This window comes from Coregonus lavaretus (assembly GCF_964263955.1).
Source record: "Coregonus lavaretus genome assembly, chromosome: 7".
NCBI classification, from domain to species: domain Eukaryota; kingdom Metazoa; phylum Chordata; class Actinopteri; order Salmoniformes; family Salmonidae; genus Coregonus; species Coregonus lavaretus.
The window spans coordinates 51,860,559-51,874,495 of record NC_139994.1 but is presented as its reverse complement, the minus strand read 5'-3'; the positions used below and the strand labels follow the sequence as shown (position 1 = coordinate 51,874,495).

Below are 13,937 nucleotides of genomic sequence, written 5' to 3'. Positions count from 1 at the left end.
GTTGCACATTTAACATGCTGGTAGAAATTAGGTAGAACTGATTTAAGTTTACCTGCAGTAAAGTCCCCGGCCACTAGGAGCGCTGCCTCTGGATGAGCGTTTTCCTGCAATCTTAGTGCCAACATCGGTGCAATCTTAGTGCCAACATCGGTTTGTGGTGGTAGATTGATGGAAGAGGCAGTTTACTCGCTCGCCGTCGGATCCTTACAAGGCACCCCGACCTACGTCCACGACATCTCCGTCTCTTTCTCATGCGAATGAGAAAGAGACATATGTTTTACATATGTTTTACACTGTATCTAAAATTACATGTACATTAATGAACCATTTTTTCAAGTTAAATGAAATTGAACAGTAATAATTACTGTACCTTTTCTCCAAAGTCCATCATGAACAACATGCCTATGTGTGATCAGTCTCTTCAACCGCAATATATTGCGGCATCAGAGTTTGACTCAAATGTGTGAAAATAGATCTCTGTAGATCACAGGAGATTGGTGGCACCTTAATTGGGGAGGACGGACTCGTGGTAATGGCTGGAGCGGAATAGGTGGAATGGTATCAAATACACTAAACACATGGTTTGATGTCATTCCATTCACTCCGTTCCAGCCATTATTATGAGCTGTCCTACCCACAGCAGCCTCCACTGCCTCCGCTGCTATAGATGTCAGGTAATGCCCATTTACTGCAGTTTGTTCTTCATGGTCTAACTGACATTAGAAAGGTGACAAGTGCATCAACCACAGTGTGAGGTGACAAAAACTACAAGGCTGGGGCCAGTGATTACCTGATATTATTGGTTAGTAAAGCGCGTCCCAAACTAGTTGTCGCTTGTTTTGGGGTCGGCTGATTTGAAAAAGGGGTCGTGAGAGAAATTCTAAAATAAAATAAAACAATTTGCACTTAGTTCATAGTACCTTGGTTACGTTAGTAAACAGAAAGATGTGGTTGTAATAAAAAGGTTTCTGTTTTCTTCCTACAAAGGTGGCTCTATCTTTTGAATGGTTTAAGCTACAAAATATTATGACCCAATCACTGAAAGATAATTCTCTCAGGAACACGTATGTGTCTTCAGCTTCCCTCTACAATGCCCAGATGCCAGAACAGAGTGGACAAGACCAGGCACTAAATCAGACTGGGGGTGCTTCTTACCGGGCAGCTATATCACGGTCATGTCGCCGGCGGTAGCTAATGTGGCCATTTTTTACCATCACATCTATTTTTTTCAAGTAGGATAGAAATAACTAATATTGATAACCATCTAGATGTCACCTTGAGACATACAAATTGTCTACTATTCAACGACAATAACACCGGGACATAGTGCCCTTTTCTCCCACTTGCCAAGCACTACTGTCTGGTAATGGCTTGGGAAGTAGCTACCTAGTAGTTAACATCAGGGTGACAGTCACAGTATGCACATGCATACAACACATGAAGCAACAGTACACCCATCATCAGTTTTATGAATGAAAATACACAATTATTTGTTTAAAACTAACAGTGAAATACATCTCAGACTCATCCTCTGGCTTTAAAACAGAAGTCCAAACTATCGCAGTATGGTAGGGTTAGGGCTGGGGTTGGGGTTAAGGGTTAGGGTTAAGGCTAGTGGATAGTTAGTTTGAACATGTATAATCCATCTGTAGGGGTTTATACAAATAAAGCCTTACCAGCACTAACCCTGATAGGGTGAAGCCTTGTTGTCACTTATGAACCCAACCAAACCCAAACCCAAACACCTATCTCCATTTTGATTCAACATACAGTCAAAAGTTTGGACACACCTCCTCATTCAAGGGTTTTTCTTTATTTTTACCAAGAGTGTGCAAACTGTCATCAAGGCAAAGGGTGGCTATTTGAAGAATCTCCAATATAAAATATATTTTGATTTGTTGAACACTTTTTTGGTTAATACATGATTCCATATGTGTTATTTCATAGTTTTGATGTCTTCACTATTATTCTACAATGTAAAAATTTTTAAATATAAAGAAAAACCTTGAATGAGTAGCTGTGTCCAAACATTTGACTGGTAGTGTATAAATTCTGATTTGTTTGAATGTCTGAAAATATCAAAATACATTTCTCAGTACTGTACCTTTTACATTGAGAATTGTTCCTTTTCCAAATTCCACCACATTTGAGTGCGTGCTTCCACAGTAGTACATTGCTGAATCCGAGCTTATCATGTCTGAGAAGTGAGGGTTACCCTTGAACTCATGGTAAAATGTTTCACCTTTGTCATTCAGTACTTATAGATGGTTGAGATGAGTTGAGGTTTTTCTCCCAAGGGTTGCTTGGATCAGGAGAAGTGCATCGCCATGCCACCCTAATAGAAGCACTGAAAAGACACTGTAAAGACTACAAAATTGGCTGACATGAGACCACTCTCCTGTTGTATGGCAGAGGACTCAGTCTCAGCTAACGCATGAACTGCAACAAAACAAAAGACAAAAACGTACACAAATATATTAAACCTTATATAGATTAAAATACAAGGTTGGATTGCCTCAAAGTGTCTGTGAATGTTAATAAATAAATTGTGTCCTTGTACTCCCTCGTGAAGGCTATGCTGAACGTGTCTGAGTAAAAAAATAAATGTTTTTGAACATGCTATCATAATAAAGGTAAATAAACGTGCCCATTTCTCCTAGAAGAAGAAATACACACAGTGTGGTGAACATCCTAATCAAATCAAATGTTATTGGTCACATACACATATTTAGCAGATGTTATTGCGGGTGTAGCGAAGTAGTTGTGTTCCTAGCTCCAACAGTGCAGTAATATAAATAAATTGGTCATTTAGCAGACGCTCTTATCCAGAGCGACTTACAGGAGCAATTAGGGTTAAGTGCCTTGCTCAAGGGCACATGGACAGAATTTCACCTAATCGGCTCAGGGATTAGAACCAGCGACCTTTCAGTTACTGGCATAACACTCTTAACCACTAAGCTACCTGCCGCCCCAATATCTAACAATTCACAACAATACACAAATCTAAAAGTAAAATAATGAAATTAAGAAATATATAAATATTAGGACGAGCAATGTTGGAGTGGCATTGACTAAATACAGTAGAATATAATATGGTATATACATATGAGATGAGTAAAGCAGTATGTAAACATTATTAAAGTGACTAGTGTTCCATTATTAAAGTGGCCAGTGATTCCATGTCTATGTATATAGGGCAGCAGCCTCTAAGGTGCAGGATTGAGTAGCTGGGTGGTACCCGGCTAGTGATTGCTATTTATCAGTCTGATGGCCTTGAGATAGAAGCTGTTTTTCAGTGTCTCGGTCCCAGCTTTGATGCACCTGTACTGACCTCGCCTTCTGGATGATAGCGGGGTGAACAGGCCGTGGCTCGGGTGGTTGATGTCCTTGATGATCTTGTTGGCCTTCCTGATGCTGTAGGTGTCCTGGAGGGCAGGCAGTGTGCCCCCGGTGATGTGTTGGGCAGACCGTACCACCCTCTGGGGAGTCCTGCGGTTGCGGGTGGTGCAGTTGCCACGCAGTCATGGGTGAACAGGGAGTATAGGAGGGTGCTGAGCATGCACCCTTGTGGGGCCCCTGTGTTGAGGAGGAGCGAAGTGGAGGTGTTGTTTCCTACCTTCACCACCTGGGGGAGGCCCGTCAGGAAGTCCAGGACCCAGTTGCACAGGGCGGGGTTCAGACCCAGGGCCCCGAGCTTAATGATGAGCTTGGAGGGTACTATGGTGTTGAAGGCTGGGCTATAGTCAATGAACAGCGTTCTGACGTAGATATTCCTCTTGTCCAGATGGGATAGGGCAGTGTGCAGTGTGATGGCGATTGCATCGTCTGTGGATCTATTGGGGTGGTAAGCAAATTGAAGTGGGTCTAGGATGTCAGGTATGGTAGAGGTGATATGATCCTTAACTAGCCTCTCAAAGCACTTCATGATGACAGAAGTGAGTGCTATGGGGCGATAGTCATTTAGTTCAGTTACCTTTGCTCTCTTGGGTACAGGAACAATTGTGGACATCTCAAAGCAAGTGGGGACAGCAGACTGGGATAGGGAGAGATTGAATATGTCCGTAAACACTCCAGCCAGCTGGTCTGCGCATGCTCTGAGGACGCGGCTAGGGATGCCGTCTGGGCCGGCAGCCTTGCGAGGGTTAACATGCTTAATGTCTTACTCACGTCGGCCACGGAGAACGAGAGCAAACAGTCCTTGGGAGTCGGTGGCACTGTGTTATCCTCAAAGCAGGCGAAGAAGGTGTTTAGCTTGTCTGGGAGCAAGACGTCGGTGTCTGCGACGTGGCTGGTTTTCCCTTTGTAATCTGTGATTGTTTGTAGACCCTGCCACATACGTCTCGTGTCTGAGCCATTGAATTGCGACTCCACTTTGTCTTTGTACTGACGTTTTGGCCTGTTTTATTGCCTTGCGGAGGGAATAACTACACTGTTTGTATTGGACCATATTCCCAGTCACCTTGCCATGGTTAAATGCGGTGGTTTGCGCTTTCAGTTTTGCGCGAATGCTACAATCTATCCACGGTTTCTGGTTTGGGTAGGATTTAATAGTCACTGTGGGAACAACATCCCATATACTTCCTAATGAACTCAGCCACCGTGTCCGTGTAAGCGTCAATGTTATTCTCAGAGTGCCCAGAACATATCCCAGTCCGCGTGATCAAAACAATCTTAAAGCATGGATTCCGATGGTCAGACCAGCATTGAATAGACCTTAGCATGGGTACTTCCTGTTTGAGTTTCTGCCTATAGGAAGGGAGGAGTAAAATGGAGTCGTGATCTGATTTGCCGAAGGGGGAGGGCCTTGTAGGTATCTCGAAAAGGCGAGTAGCAGTGATCTAGTGTTTTCCCTAAACGAGTACAACAGTAAATGTGTGGATAGAACTTCGGTAGCGTTTTCTTCAAATTTGCTTTGTTAAAATCCCCAGCTACAATAAACGCGGCCTCAGGATATGTGGTTTCCAGTTTGCATAAAGTCCAGTGCAGTTCCTTGAGGGCCGTCGTGGTATCGGCTTGAGGAGCAATATACAAGGCTGTAACTATAACCGAAGAGAATTCTCTTGGGAGGTAATACGGTCAGCATTTGATTGTGAGGTATTCTAGGTCAGGTGAACAAAAGGACTTGAGTTTCTGTATGTTATCCCAATCACACCATGAGTAGTTAATCATGAAGCATACACCCCCACCTTTCTTCTTCCCGGAGAGTTCTTTATTCATCTGCGAGATGAACTGAGAACCCAGCTGGCTGTATGGATGGGGACAGTATTTCCTGAGAGAGCCATGATTCCATGAAACAGAGTATGTTACAGTCTCTGATGTCTCTCTGGAAGGAGATCCTCGCCCTGAGCTCGTCTACTTTATTGTTCAGAGACTGAACATTAGTGAGTAATATACTCAGAAGCGGTGGATGGTGTGCCCGCCTCCTGAGTCGGACCAGAAGTCCACTCCGAATACCTCTTCTCCGCCGGCGGTGACTTGGAGCAGCATATGGGATAAGTTCAATTGCCCTGGGGGAACGAACAAAGGAACCAATTCGGGAAAGTCGTATTCCTGGTCATAATGATAGTGAGTTACCTGCGCTCTGATATCCGAAAGTTTTTTCCGGCTGTATGTAATAACACATTCAACCACATGTAGTACGTAAATAATAGCTAAATAAATCTTGCTATATTGTATTTGTGTAGTTATATTAAATGTATTGAAATGTTAGTCAATCAATCTCTGCAATGTATGTTTGTTAGTTGTACCTCAGGGCTAATTTAGCTCTCTCTAACTCAGTTAGGCCACACAGCTCAGTGGTACAGGGTGTGGTTAGAGAGGAGGAGTTAGAAGTCAAAACACATCTGTTTAATGGCTTCAGAGGAGTAGTTGCCTCTTTTAGCCTTAGTATTTCCTTTCTTGACTTTGCACTGATCAAAGCGTCCTATTCCGAGAAACACCTTATAAGGAGAATATGATTGGGGGCCAATGAGGGTACGCATCACTTCCTGTGGTGCGGGTGACTGGATGGAGCAGCTCAGTGTAAATTGAGACCTGATGAGATGAACATTACTGGGTCTCTCATAGACTAACACTAGGGGATGAAATGTCCCTTATGCTCTCTCTCTCTCTCTCTCTCTCTCTCTCTCTCTCTCTCTCTCTCTCTCTCTCTGCATGTCTCGCCAGGCTTGTTTTTGTTTTGCATATTTCATGCATATGACTAATTACACTAATATACTTGCTGTTGTGGAATTTTTAATTGACTATAGTTTTTGACGATGTCTAAAACATATTGATTGTTTTAGCGAGATAGCTTGTATATGTAACACGTTATTTTCTTCTTGTTTTTCATTTAAAGATGCAACTGAGAGATCACCAACCCAACCAGTCGATCAGGTTAACTCTTTGTTGTATCACTCCACTTTGTTATGGCTCCACTTCTCTCACACAGAACCAAGACAGTGACGTGGTAAACTATGCAGCTGTGAGTTTCACCACCAAGGAAAGCTCCTCCTCCAGAAGAGCAAGAGCCAAGACCAGCAGAGAGGACGCAGAGCACTCTGAGGTCAGGTTCTTTCAGCAGGAGTGAGACGTGAAGAACCTCACCACATTGAACAGAAAACACATCCATATACATCAGAAATAACTTTGAAGGCCTTGTGATGACTGGTAAATCAACCGCTTTTAGTACGTAAATAATAGCTAAATAAAATAGGAAATAGCTCTACTTGTAACCTAGAAAAGCAACTTGTATTAGAATATTAGGTGAGTAGACTTTAATTATTTCTCTACTGTCTTAAATATTGGAATAGCATCTTAATTGAATAAATGTTGCTGATCAAAAATCACTGCTTCCTTTATGAGTTTGTTATTACACCCTAGTGTATTTTCATCATGTTATATGTTACATTTAGATATATTAAACTGTTAAAAAGAATGACCCTCTAGTTGAACGGTGAAGTCAAAGTGAAGACAGGAAAGTCCCTAACTAGGATTGAGTTGTGTTTCACTATATTAGATCACTCCAATATATTGGTATCACTCCGCGGCGGAGGGATACATCCGAGGATAGGATTTACAGATTTACTCCCGTGTACACCTGTGTCACGGCTGTGGTCTGCCCCTATATATAGACACCATGGCCGCGACACACGTTCTCTTTAATTTTCTCGCCGGACGTCTGTATGGTTTGAGGTACAAACTTTCTGTAGTTCGCTTGGTAAGTCACTGTTAAGTGTAATATCTTGCATGGAAGTATACTCACTGGCCAGCCCCTCCTCTTGAGTGCTCCACTCGCTGTGCGCGGTTGATCTGTATCTTCCGCCCGTGGTTTATCGTACTTGTGTTTCGTTGGCGTTACACTACGACTCCGTGTGCATCCATTAGTATGGTGGCTCTTGCTGCACAAACTGTCTCAGGCCGGGGGAACTTTGTGGCATCTGAGACTGCACCGCCTCAGTCTGTGGGCTTCGCTGCTGAACGGCACCAATGGTCCATGTTAGGACTACAGGAGGGCGTAATGAACACCATGCAGAGCACAAGGGCACCGGCTACAACCGCAGCATACCAGTTACGCTGGCGGTTGTTCTGCTCTTGGTGCACTGGTATTGAGGTTGTGCCTGAGTCATGCGGGGTGCAGTATGTCCTCCAATACCTGCAGTCTCGCTTGGATGAGGGCTTGGCAGCCTCTACACTGAGAGGGTATTTGGCCGCTATATCTGCCTGCCATGTGGGGTGGATGGACAGGCCAGTGGGGCGCCGTCCCATGGTCTCCAGGTTTATAAAGGGGGTTTGTCGCCTGCGTCCAGCTAGGACCCGCTCAATGGCGAGCTGGGATCTGGATGTGGTCTTGGCAGCTTTGGCAAAGCCGCCTTTCAAACCGTTGGAGTCTGCCTCCCTGAAACGCCTCTCTATGAAGGTGTTTTTTTTGGTAGCGATTACTTCCATGAAGAGCGTGGGTGAGCTCCATGCTTTTCCGGTAAGTTCTGAGTGCTAACGGATGGACCCCGGTGGGAGGAGTATGTCTTCCTCCCGAAGGTTCTGTCAGACAGGCATGTGAACCTCCCTTTTATCCTGTCTGCTTACGACCCCCCGGCAGTGGCCGGGGACTCTGGGCCTCCCTCCGGCATGCTGTGCCCTGCGCTGGCACTGGCTGCCTATGGGGAGCGGACACTTTAAGTGAGAACAACAGACCAGCTCTTTGTCTGCTATGGTGAGAGAGTCCTAGGGGCTGGGCTAACAAAGCAGAGGCTCTCTCACCGGATCGGGGACACGATTACGACAGCATACCGCCTGGCTGGCAGGCCAGTGCTGGGATCTGTGGTGGCACATTCAACACAAGGTGTGGCTGCGTCCTGAGCTCTACTGAGAGGAGTGCCCCTCGCTGATATCTGTGCTGCAGCCAGCTGGGCTTCCTCTTGCACCTTTGCTAGGTACTATCGGGTAAATGTGGCACCTCCCTCTGCGGTTGGTTCAGCGGTCCTGGGCGTCGCCTCCCCTTCTGGGGACAGAGCCAGGACTCCCCTTCCACATTGACGGCCCCTGCGTCTCGGTTCCGTGCTGGGACTTCGCCCACTGGCTTGTAAGGTCCCTCTAGCACTGAATAAATCTGGTACGGGTATACCAATATATCGGAGTGATCCATATAGCTCACATAACTGTGGTTACATACGTAACCTTAATTTCCTAACTCACAACATGGGTGACCTTCTGATCCAAACATTATATTATCAGGTTGTATTTTCTTGTATGCAATCTTGCAAAGTGACACTGATTCAAACTTCATAGAAATACTGTTTCTGTTCCACATATGACCTACTGAACAGCCAATAAGGTGTTTAGCAGAACACATTTAATAGACCAATCAGACCCCACCTAGATCTAACCAATCAGACCACAGATGTGTGATTCAATGTATTTTTTACAAGTTGCACACTACAAATCACTCCTGCTCCAGAAAAGCTAGGGTCGAGGTCAAGATGGTTGAGCTCTTGGTCTTTCTTCTTCTCTGCAACTCTTGTAAGTGACACATTTCCTAAGAAAGTCAACTTTCAAGCTGGGTTCAATAATTTGTGTTTGGTATACTGTCTTTTTCTGAATGGAAATACTTGATTTTGTTTCAGGCGTTTTATGTATTGATGAAAGTAGGGATATTTCACCTAAATATATATTCAACAAAGCAAGAGGACGTTGGGATGTACTACTGTGGATTGGTGCGCTTAAACTTCATAGAGTTTGGACCTGGAACCACCTTGATGCTTAAAGGTAATGCAATTACTTGTAAGTTTAAAGTCATACGCTGATAAATTATATGCTGAAATATAATATATGACATGATTTAAAAAATAATTTTTAGGGATTATGATAAGTCAATAACATTTCATTTCAAAGGTACAAAGTTAAATAGTAATACTGTTGTCCAGAGAGCATTTGTCTGAGTCAGTCCAGCCAGGAGACTCTGTGACTCTGAACTGTACAATACACACTGAGACCTGTGTAGGAGAACACAGTGTCTATTGGTTCAGACATGGCTCAGGAGAATCCCGTCCAGGAATCATTTACACCCATGGAGACAGGAGTGATCAGTGTGAGAAGAGCCCTGAGGCTGGGTCTCCTACACAGAGCTGTTTCTACAACCTCCCCAAGAGGAACCTCAACCTCTCTGATGCTGGGACTTACTACTGTGCTGTGGCCTCATGTGGAGAGATACTGTTTGGGAACGGGACCAAGCTGAACATTCATGGTAAATCCCATTTAATCTGTAAATATCCCCAACAATACCGTATATTTATGCAAACGGCCTACCTCCAAATGACCCCATACATTTGTCTCAACAAGCTATACAATAACACCATTAGCTTTTGATTCCATATTTTTCTGTTTAATGAAATTCCTAAGCGCTCATGAATACAATATGAATTCCCTGATACCCTTTCCACAGTTCCAGAGCATGATTCTCCATTTGATCAGTCCAACTGTTCTGGCCTTGGTCGTCTCCAACATCGTCCTGGGGATAGTGACCCTTCTACTTGTCTGGGTGCTGTGCAAGACTCAGAACAAAGATAGCAGAGGTATTACTGTATATCTAATGTATCCAATGTATCTAATGTTTTAACTGATGTATCTAATGTTTCATGCATCTCTATGCAATGTACCTTCTGTAAATATCAGCTAAATAACCAACGTATAAGCATTGTTAATGAACTACATGAGGTTAAAAAGAGATAGATTGTCATAAAAAATAATAGCTGGCCTTCCTCTATTTCAATCTCTTTGAAGGGAGGACAGATGTCCCAACATCCCAGGGTAATCAGGTACATTTGTCAACATTTATAAATATAGTATATTTTCAGTTTTTACAACAAACTGCCATTTAACTTTCTTTCCACCTAATATTCAGCATATTTGTGCTTTATGTGTTATTAAAATGTATTGGAAGCAATAGGTCACTGTACTAGATGAAGCCTTCTGATCATTGTGATCGTTGTTAATTTTCCCATGGAACTTCTGTCTGTCACTGTTCCACTGACTGTCAGGTCATTGTAGTGGGTGTACAGTCTGAACAGTCATGTCTTTTGTAGAGTGTTTTCTTCCACAGGAGAATATAAACATTACATAGTAGATCATGCTATCATCATAATGTATTTCCTCATGGCTCCACCACCGTCAGAATCAAGACAGTGACGTGTTGAACTATGCAGCTGTGAGTTTCACCCCCAAGAAGAACTCCTCCTCCTCTAGAAGAGCAAGAGAGAAGACCAGCAGAGAGGATGCAGTGTACTCTGAGGTCAGATACCTGCAGCAGCAGTGAAAGATATCACCACTGTCACAAAGACTCCAAGGTGAAATTAGTATGGAATTTACAATTTTAACATTGTCTGTATGTTAGATTTATATAATGATCCTGTAATGCCTTAAATAGCCATAACTTTTTACAGCTTTTTATCGTAAGAAATCATCTGATAGAGAATCCCATTTTGGCTGCATGACCGTGTGTTTGTAACATAATAAACCATTCATTTTTATGCTGTGTGGGTAAAATCACTGGGGAAGCCAAGCCATATTACAACCTATGTGTTGTGATAATTGCATTGTTTACTCTATAACCTGTTAACTCATATGCCTTGAGACCATCATATATAGGCCTAAAGACCAAGACAATAAGAAGACACAATGCCAGAATAAATTCAACCACACCTTTGTTCTTTCACAAAACCGGATAGCAACCTTTGTCCAGTGAAATCCACAAAGCATACTGAATGTACAGTAACAGACAGTTGCATGACCACAGCATGGTCAAGGAAGTTAATGTTTCCCACATTTTCGGACCACTAAACAACTACTGATTTAGAACCACAGAGAGTTACCGCAAGTCACAAAGAAAACAGGAGCTGCCTCCACTATTCCAGCACCATTTCAAATTCAACATTTCAACATCATCAAATCACCTCTGCTTAGTCTAATACAGTGACAACTAAAAGATACCAAAAACTATTTAGTCCAATCAACGTAAGCTAAATATTATGTGGCTGTCCATGGTTCTGATTTCAGTGTGCGTGTTTGTGTGTGTGTGTGTGTGTGAGTGTGTTCGTGCAAGTAGAAAAACATGTTGACTCACCCTACTTGTAGAGAAACGCCAATGCCACACGCTTTAATTTTTTGTTGTCCTAGGCTACCTGGCTAAAATGCTTGCTCGTTAGCCTAACTTCCATTCATGGGCAACATTAGCTAATTAACATTAGCCTTCTACATCTAGCTACATATTGAACTTCCATCCTCTCAGGCCAGGGGCACAACAATGTATGAATTCATGGTTGGATCAGAATGGCCGTTATAATCAGAATTAAGAAAAAACATGAATCCAAATCCCTATCTCCATCCGTTGCTAATTTAGGCAAGGGACAATTTTAGTCAGCTGGCTATTCACCGGAGGACAACAACACAACAAGATGCAACAATACAAGTTTTTCTGTCAATGACGTATACTCTCAATGGTATTTGAAAGGAGTGATGTTCAGGTGCATCCTGTTTCCATTGATCATCCTTGAGATGTTTCTACAACTTTATTGGAGTCGACCTGTGGTAAATTCAATTGATTGGACATGATTTGGAAAGGCACACACCTGTCTATAGAAGGTCGCTGTCACGCCCTGGCTCTGGGGACTCTTAAATGTTGAGCCAGGGTGTGGATTTTTCTATGTTTAGTTTTCTATGTTTTTTGTTCTAGATCGTTTAGATCTATGTTGGCAAGGGTGGTTCCCAATCAGAGGCAGCTGTAGCTTGTTGTCTCTGATTGGGGACAATACTTAGGCAGCCTGTTGGCACCAGTTAGTTGGTGGGATCTTGTTCCGTAAAGGTTTGTGTTGTTGTAACCTCAGGACTTCACGTATCGTTCGTTTTGTTGTTTTGTTCGTGTGTTGTGTACTAAATAAAATGTACGCTTATCACGCTGCGCCTTGGTTCCACGAGTCATCAGTCAACGTGCGTGACAGTCGCACAGTTGAATGTGCATGTCAGAGCAAAAACCAAACCATGAGGTTGAAGGAATTGTCCGTAGAGATCCGAGACAGGATTGTGTCGAGGCACAGATCTAGGGAAGGGTACCAAAACATTTCTGCAGCATTGAAGGTCCCCAAGAACACAGTGGCCTACATAATTCTTAAATGGAAGAAGTTTGGAACCACCAAGACTCTTCCTAGAGCTGGCCGCATGGCCAAATTGAGCAATCGGGGGAGAAGGGCCTTGGTCAGGGATTTGACCAAGAACCCGATAGTCACTCTGAAAAAGCTCCAGAGTTCCTCTGTGGAGATGGGAGAACCTTCCAGAAGGACAACAATTTCTGCAGCACACCACCAATCAGGGATTTTTGGTAGAGAGGCCATATGGAAGCCACTCCTCAGTAAAAGGCACATGGCAGCCCGCTTGGAGTTTGCCAAAAGGCTCCTAAAAGGCTCTCAGACCATGAGAAACAAGATTCTCTGGTCTGATGAAACCAAGATTGAACTCTTTGGCCTGAATGCCAAGTGTCACGTCTGGAGGAAACCTGGCACCTTCCCTATGGTGAAGCATTGTGGTGGCAGCATCATGCTGTGGGGATATTTTTCAGCGGCAGGGACTGGAAGACTAGTCAGGGTCAAGGGAAAGATGAACGGAGCAAAGTACAAAGAGATCCTTGATGAAAACCTGCTTCAGAACGCTCAGGACCTCAGACTGGGGCTAAGGTTCACCTTCCAACAGGACAACAACCCTAAGCACACAGCAAAGACAACGCAGGAGTGGCTTCGGGATAAGTCTCTGAATGTCCTTGAGTGGCCCAGCCAGAGCCCAGACTTGAACCAGATCGAACATATCTGGAGAGACCTGAAAAAAGCGGTGCAGCGATGCTACCAATCCAATCTGACAGAGCTTGAGAGGATCTGCAGAGAAGAATGGGAGAAACTCCCCAAATAGAGGTGTGCCAAGCTTGTCAATATTTCCGTTTTTTATTTTTAATACATTTGCAAAAATGTCTAGACACCTGTTTTTGCTTTATCGTTATGGGGTATTGGGTGTAGATTGATGAAGATTTTTTTTTTAATCTAATCCATTTTAGAATAAGGCTGTAACATAACAAAATGTGGAAAAAGTCAAGGGGTCTGAATACTTTCCGAAAGCACTGTATATTTCAATCTGAAATACATGGTTTGCATAGTTCAATAATAAGTTTGCACTATTACAGCTGGCTCTACCTGCTCCAAATAAATGAGAGATGGTGTCGTAGAAATGTAGATAGATTTTATTACACAAATCAACAAAAGCCGAGCTGGTCTGCAGAGCAACTGCCTTCCCAACACTCAGCCCTCAGTTTCTATACAATTCTATTCCTGCTCATTTTACATACTTTTTAGCTTAAACCCTCCCAGTTTAGTTCCTCCACCATTGTTTCCAAGCTTTCATCTTTTGACCGCTCAGCCCACTCT

General features: G+C 43.4%; 1 pseudogene across 1 annotated transcript in view; it reads left to right on the top strand.

Annotated features, from left to right (window-relative positions):
* Window positions 1–10,789, top strand: part of LOC311132577 — a 60,701-nt pseudogene extending 49,912 nt beyond the window's left edge. The window contains exons 4-7 of the transcript in view: window positions 9,427–9,721; window positions 9,920–10,049; window positions 10,258–10,292; window positions 10,649–10,789. The product of the transcript in view is annotated as an uncharacterized misc_RNA (transcript). The remainder of the gene's footprint in view (window positions 1–9,426; window positions 9,722–9,919; window positions 10,050–10,257; window positions 10,293–10,648) is intronic.
* Window positions 10,790–13,937: the final 3,148 nt, after the last annotated feature.